The 7633-nt window shown below is 37.7% G+C and overlaps 1 pseudogene; it reads right to left on the reverse strand.

The window, feature by feature from the left end:
* Positions 1 to 322: 322 nt before the first annotated feature.
* Positions 323 to 6665, reverse strand: LOC149206111 (lysine-specific histone demethylase 1 homolog 3 pseudogene; annotated as a pseudogene).
* Positions 6666 to 7633: the final 968 nt, after the last annotated feature.

Consider the following 7633-nt stretch of genomic DNA (forward strand, 5'->3'; position numbering starts at 1 on the left):
GTACTCTAATATAGAGTAACCAAGTACAAAATAAAAATAAATTTATAATAATAAGGTGCACACGGCTTCATTAAACTTTTAAACTTGAAGAATATAGAGATAATAAATCAAAAGTTCCTAAATTCACAAACCATACTAGTTAAATATGCACTATCAACTCAATTAGAAAATTGGAAATTTCTAGAGAGGGAATGAGATAAATTTAATGCCACAAGACAATAGCCATCTAGAACTTCCCTCTAACTTGATTAGAGTAAAATCGATGCATAACAAATTATAAAGAGACACACAATTTATTTATCTATAAATAATGGAATTCCACTCATGAAATTTGAAATAGACTTATGATATTAGAATCTCTTTGCAAAATGAAATGACAACGTAATCCTTGGTAATTGATTTCAAATCCATTAGATGAACTTCGATTTTTTTTTAGGAGAATTCGTTTATCATACCAGGATTTGTATGTTGAGAATGCCAAGCCTTTCTTTGGTTCCAGCAAAGCCTTCATAGCAGCAACATGTATCTACCACATCTTCTTTGCTAAACATAGATGTGCAGTTGTTGTCTTTACAATTCCAAACATGTGTTGAAGTAAAACATATTTTCTTAAAGGATTGTGTTCCCCATTAAGAGATCACATTCAAATAACATTAGAAATCTCTCCCACATCAATCCTCTGCACCATGTCCCTCACTTCACTTCTTTCACTATCATACTGCCTTTGTGCAACAACCATAGCCTCAGCCTCTTCCATGGCGTCCTCCATTACTTCTAGAATGGAAATTCTACAAACAAATTTTTGAAGACCACTCATCATAGCACCACCAACAATATTTGGATACTCTTTACAGGTTGCATCCCTAGTAAAGAATAAACAATTTTCTACAAGCTTTCCCAAAACATCGTAGTCCTCTCCAGAAGCACCAACAACACATAAGAATAAGCACCCCTACTGAATCAGTATCCACCTTAGTTTGTAGGAACTGATGCAATGGGTTATGGTATATTAGTTTCTCCAAACAACTTTTAGAGCTTCATGACTACATACTTAACATGATCAGAGGCTTCTAAATCATAGCCATCTATCGCAACCTTTCCAATTACAATAGCAATTATAATAGTGCACCAACTGTTTTCTTTAGATTCCAAGAGATAAAAAAACGGTCTCGTAACTCTCTTCTCTCTAAAATTTCCCTAAAATAATGCATGCTCTCATCCAAAAATACCTCAAGGAATCCAAAACTACCTTGTTCAAGACACTAAATTGAAGTTTTTGAATGAAAGCTAATTTCTAATCTAGAAGAGCTAGTGAAAACTCTATTGTATTTTCTTTCAAGAAGCTAAGGGGTATAGTTATTAGAACTACATCACCAACAACTCTTGATTATTCTCAGTGTAAACTTTGACCTCTCTCTCTATTCCACCTTGTGACTTTGGGTCCTTGGTAGAGTATGAAATCTTTTCTACAACATGATGTAGATAAATATTAAGACCTTCAATTAATACCTCCATAATAGTGGTATAACCTTCTTTAATCATACAATGAGCTCCTCCAAAAGCTCCGTAAGTGTCATCCTAATTCCAGTAAGGGAGTGAAACCCAACTAAGTTAGTTTCACATCCATACTACAAATTAGAAAAAGTCTGATCCATAACTTATCTCTAAAGTGGATTTAGGCTCTATTATTCCATGCTCGAAATGCCAAATAAATTTAGTTTATCAAGTTGATATTTGTTAAAATTGGAAACTATGGCCAAATTACACCTTAGGACGGCTCATATGATGGAGATGATTATTGCATTGGATTCCTCTTTTCGATAGGAACAATTTCGATATAAATATCAACTCATTACGACAAGAAGAAATCAAATTTTGAATTTACTCTTTCTCATGAACAAATTGTTAAGGTCGGCCTCAGTCAAATGTAGGCTCATGACGGCCAACGGATGTGTCTCCTCACCCTCAACAAATTGTATAAATAGGGGTAAATTCTCTCTCATTTGGACATCATCTAAGCTCCTCACATCATATTATCTCTCCTCTCTTGATTATATAATACAACTTGGAGGCTTTTGCACTTTGAACGTGTGGAAGAGGACAAATTTTTGGACTAGTTTTGGAGGCCGAAAATTTTAGAGATTAGGGAAGTGTTGACCAGCATTAACATGGACTATTTGACCATGATTTGACTTTGATCTGGAGGTAACAATTCTTATTTCTATAGGCCACATTGATTGGCATGATTTCGAGGTGTTTGGTGACTGTTTGACTGTATTGACTTCAACGTTGACTTTCTGGTTTGACAAGAGAAATTAAAACAAACTATGACTGGGTTAACTGAGTAGTTTTTGGGTTGACTTTGACCCACATGGCAAGCCAAATTCTAATGCTACTGACCGAGCTACTTGGATGGCATGTTGAGGATGCTTTGACCACCATTTACTTTCTGGTTAGGGCTACAGTTGACTAATTTTGATTATTGATTTGATAGGACAATTTTGGGCATGTAATTCTGATATTTGTACTCTCTCTCTCCCTTTGATGAACTATTGAAGAATAATATAAAGATCTGATCAAAGGGTTTCCCCACATGAGGTTTGTCCATGGCATCTTCCACATTTTGTGTCCTCTTGTCGTGGTGTTAATAAGTATTCTTCTCGAAAGTGTACGAACTGAAATCACTTTAGGTTATGGATGTCGAACAACCCAAACAATCAAAATGATTGTTAAAACCTAACAAAACCTACCAAACCCTAATCTATGCCATATACATAGTTAAATAGCAAAATGGAATAGTAAAATAAGCGCAAATAACCCCAATAATCCAATGGAAACCAGATATATAAAGAATATATTTTATTAAACAACACCTGTGAAGGGAACAAATAATGTTACCAATCCCCCTCTATGGGATGGGTTCTTCGCTATTCTCAATGTCTTCAGCTTTTGTAGAGTCTCTCTCCTCTATAATGTGTAAAACCCAGCAAGCAAAATGTTTGAGCTCAATGAGAACTCAAACGAAAAAGAAGACGATGTGCGACAATGATAATAATCAGAGTTGCAATAGTGAGTGCAACAACGAAAATAATCGAAAGTGAACAATGAACGGAAAGCCCTTCTATTTATAACAAAATATTAGGTTATCCTTGAATAATGAGAAATAATAAAATATTATTAAACCCATTCTAGAATTAACCATCTGGAATATTTTATTATATTTGGTTAGAGGGAAAAAATATTTAAACTTTTATTTGCAAATAATAAAAAATAAATGATGTATTTATCATCTCAAGAAATATGGTTAAGGAATAATAAAAAATAATGATTTATTTAAGTATTCCTACGGGATTTAGTCAAACTAGACAAGGAATAATAACTAATTAGTGATTAATTAATTATTCCTAGAGAAAAATAAGATAATTAATGATTTATCTATTTATTTCTCATAATTGGGTCAATGTGACATGGAATATTAATTAAATAATGGTATAATTAATTATTCCTAGAAGAAAATTAAATAAATAGTGATTTATTTAATTATTCTTCATGGGTTTAATTATAAATGACTTAATAAATGTCGTTTATTAAGTATTTACTCACAGTGAAATCAATTTTACTATGGTAAAATTGGCCCTACATCGTGTACTTTGATCCATCTAATAAATTATGGCTAGAAGATTATTTTTTTGTGATAACAGATTGCCCCCCAACATATGAGCATTAGGAGCAAAACATGTGAACGAAGTACGTTGTAAGGACATAATAACTAGACAACGAAGTGGAGAGAGAGAGAGAGAGAGAGGGAGAGAGAGAGACCAATAGAGCTTACGCGAAAGAGGATGGTGACAGAGGGGGTGAGACCAATGTGAGTCTCCTTTTATGTTATGGTACCGGATCTCACTGAGGCATGGGAAGCATACTTATACCCACCGAGATAACCTAGTACAAAAATAATGACGTGTCCAAAAACATGAAACTGAGCAGTAAAATACTTACTGAATGTTTCATGACATGGTGGAATAAATGAGCCAAAAAATAATACAATGTGTCCCAAATACATAATGCACCTGGAAAAAACATGATCTAGGATTGAATACAATAACATCTAAGTACATGAGATATAATGGCCCTTCCCTAAAAAATCAGTGGGAGGGAGGGTAGAACAATTGAAGAAGCCCTATTGAACAGGAAAGGGCCTTTCAAAACTAATGGATCATTTGAATGAGATATGAATGTTATGAATGCTGCAAGCAACAAGAACCAAACCCATCAAATCTGTAGAGCTGCATATGAGGCTGTAGTATAATAGGAATGCATCTGGGCATGTTGGGGGCTACCTAGAGGGCCACCCCCTCATGAGGTCTGAAGCATATCACACACACCCAGGAATCACTCGTACAATTTGTTGCATCACTCGACCATCAAGTGTATGAATCACGGACATGAAACAGTCAAGTCAAAGGGAAATTATGAGTCCCTTTCCTTGATCTGAGGTACCGAATAAGAGTGGAAGTTGGAACCAAGATACATCACCCTCTAGGCTGTTCTTTTCAATTAGACGTGCTGATGTCGACAGAATAGGGCCCACCATAGGTGAGCCAATGAGGATCATCAATTAAGGCATGAGGGAAAATAGTAATGTGACTTGGAATGACACCAGGGAGAATGGGAAAAAGAGGATTGAGGGATAAATAGACAACTTCTCTTGTCAGAGCACAAAGTGCATGGCTAACCTTGCAACGCCTGACTTGACTCCAAAGGGGATGATGGATAGTATGACTGAAGGCCAAAATGGAAAACACGAGATGAATGGTATGCAAATATGGATGGAATATCGTGACATGATATAATGAGATGCGAAACAGACTCCATGGATGCAAAGGTGACTCATCATGGATGCTCTAAACAAGGGTGAGTCGATGACACTGCTACACATAATAGGACCGGTGGGGACCATGAAAGCATGAGAGAGTGTTGGTTTCTCATGATGAAAATCATCATGTTGGATGACAAGTGCTAATGGAAGGTGGAATCCAAAGTACAAGTGTCTCTTATGAAGAAACTCAATTTTGAGAGGCGACAAAGTGACACTTCTTGGAAAAGTGATTTCATGTTAAAGTGTCAAATCATCAAATACTAAGAAAGACCCATTATAGTACTCTATGAGATTTTTCCAATGGTGTTGATGGTTCATCAAATGGAGCTATGGTCTGGTCGCAATATGCGATAGAAAAACTGTGGGTTTTTCTATAAAAGGGTGTTTTCTCTCCAATTTGATAGGAGGGGAAGGCCCTAAATCTTATGGAGATTGTAGCCAACAAACCAAACATCGAAATTTGGATCTGTGGATTTTAGGCAAGTGGCTTTACTTGTCTAAAGATGGCTTTAATACTTCTTGGAATGATGGTTCCTAGTGAAGAATTAAGGGAAGAGGAAAACGAGAATGAAGTACTAGAGGAGGTTTAGAATCATTCTCACCCACTAAGTCAAAAATGGGTACTATGTGGTAAAGGTGGTATCACATAGAGTATAATATTTGAAGATTTTGTATCAAACGTCTAAAATATGCGATGTGAATATGGCTCGCTGGAGAGTCTGGTAGGACAAACTACCCAAGGAATGGGTCGATAATCGATCATACGTAGATTTGGTGGTGATATAGGCCGAGACTTATGTTAATCAATTGAGAAGATGGCCAAGGGAAGACCATCATGCCCCCAAGCATGGGATATTGCCTGCAAGCACATGTGATGGAGGGGACTGATCTGGTATGAAAAGGTGTGGATGATACCCCCTAGTAGGAGGACTTTGTGGAGAGCCATTCTGTTTAGAGTGCTCAAGAAAGGGATTTAAGCATCTCGTCCCAACTTGGAACGAGATCCTCCAGAGGAGGTACTCACAATGGTGGATATCATCCCAAGGGTAATCAAGGGTAGTCATAGCTTCCATGTTGTCTTCCTCTGAATGAAAGATGGGTGGACGGGAGGAATATTGACTACATGATGTGGCGAAGGTACCTGGTGCATCATCATGAGAAATAATGTTCACATATGCAACATCTAAAATGGTAGATGACAAGATAGTAGATGGAAGATCTACCGACGTTGAAAGCCCGGATTCTGACGAGGGAGGCTCAACAGAAGCGCGTGCGCGAACCTTAGAGAGGTTTTCCTGCGAGGATCTCAAGGATGATGATAGGTAAAGGATATGGAATGTGGAGTTTGTCATCTAAACATTAGGGGAAGGGATGACGATGGTGGGACCAGAGTCCTCCTATTCTATTGTTTTAGTGGTACCATAATCCACAAGTATTGAGTCATTGATCCACTACAAGTGGTCTCGTATTCACAAAGCACTTGAAAGAAAGCACGCAATTCGTGAAGACGAGGGAAATAATGGGAATAGTGACCATAATGATTGCACAATGAACAAGGGTGATTTGTGCACAATGTTTTAAGTTTCTTGGCTGGTCTTGATAAGGTAACTTGAATGTCAAGGATATTTGACTCAGGGAAAGTTTCAAGAACTAAAGGTTTGAGACGAGGAATCTCAGGATAGTTACTGGTGGCATGTCCAACAACCTCACACATAGCACACAGAGGTGTTGGCTTTGGATCTTTGGGAGCTAGAGGTGCTTGAGGAGCCTTGTCCTTAGTTTCCATCTTCTTAGATTTTCCCTCATGTGTTGATGTTGTCACAATAGGAGTGGGTTGCTATTGAGGTTTAGGTGGAACTGGAGTAGTGACAGGGATCGTAGGGACCTGCTGAACCGGATTCAAAGCATGATATTGTCTGAACTGACCAGGTGTAATATTCAATGGGGGATTAATGTACCAGACTGGGATACCCAAATTCATATTATGAAGAATCTATGAAGCCATGAAGGTGGATGTGCCTTCATCAATAATGTATCTCAAAATGATGGCATTACGGACTCAGACTAGTATCTGGAAAGCTACATATGGAGGTAACAGAGGATGTTTTGACGTATTAATAAGAAAGATAATCAAACAATCGTCCGAAGGATCTACTGTGCCCAAATTAGTTAGTGGAGATTTCTTTTGAGATGGGCATGACTAGACGACTTCTGTCGTCGACATGGCAACAAATGTTCGTGCTAAGTCATTTGATATACTGTATGTATGGGAAAATCGGTTAGAAGTCACGTTATGACATGATGTTCCTTTGGGGATTTGGGAATTGACTGAAATTTAGGTTGAGTTATCTGTAGTGGACCATTTGGTGTCATAAGAGGCTCAGTAGATGCCTTGGTTTTGGTCTCAATTGCGGATGAACACGATGTCTTGTCATATTGATACAACCAAGTTTGCAAGTTGATATTGAAGGTATTGAACTCATCATAATTCATCATGAGGATATTGTAGTCACCAGGACCATAGGGTTGGGGAGGGTGGGTTTCTTGACCTTGCTGAGGTTGAGCAGAAACAAATCCTTAATGAGGGAAAGGATTTGTGAGCACAACCAGTTGAAATGGCGTAGGATTTTGAGGCCGTTTTTGCATGGGAAGTTGACCTCTAGAAGGTGCTTGGGCTTCCCACATTTGGCACATCTCGGGTAAGAGGGGACACTCATGAGTATAATGGCCATGTACACCACAACATGCACAAGG

Source organism: Pinus tabuliformis, chromosome 1_2, assembly GCF_031772625.1.
Source record: "Pinus tabuliformis cultivar Carrire ecotype Pingquan chromosome 1_2, CPIR1, whole genome shotgun sequence".
Classification (NCBI taxonomy): Eukaryota; Viridiplantae; Streptophyta; class Pinopsida; order Pinales; family Pinaceae; genus Pinus; species Pinus tabuliformis.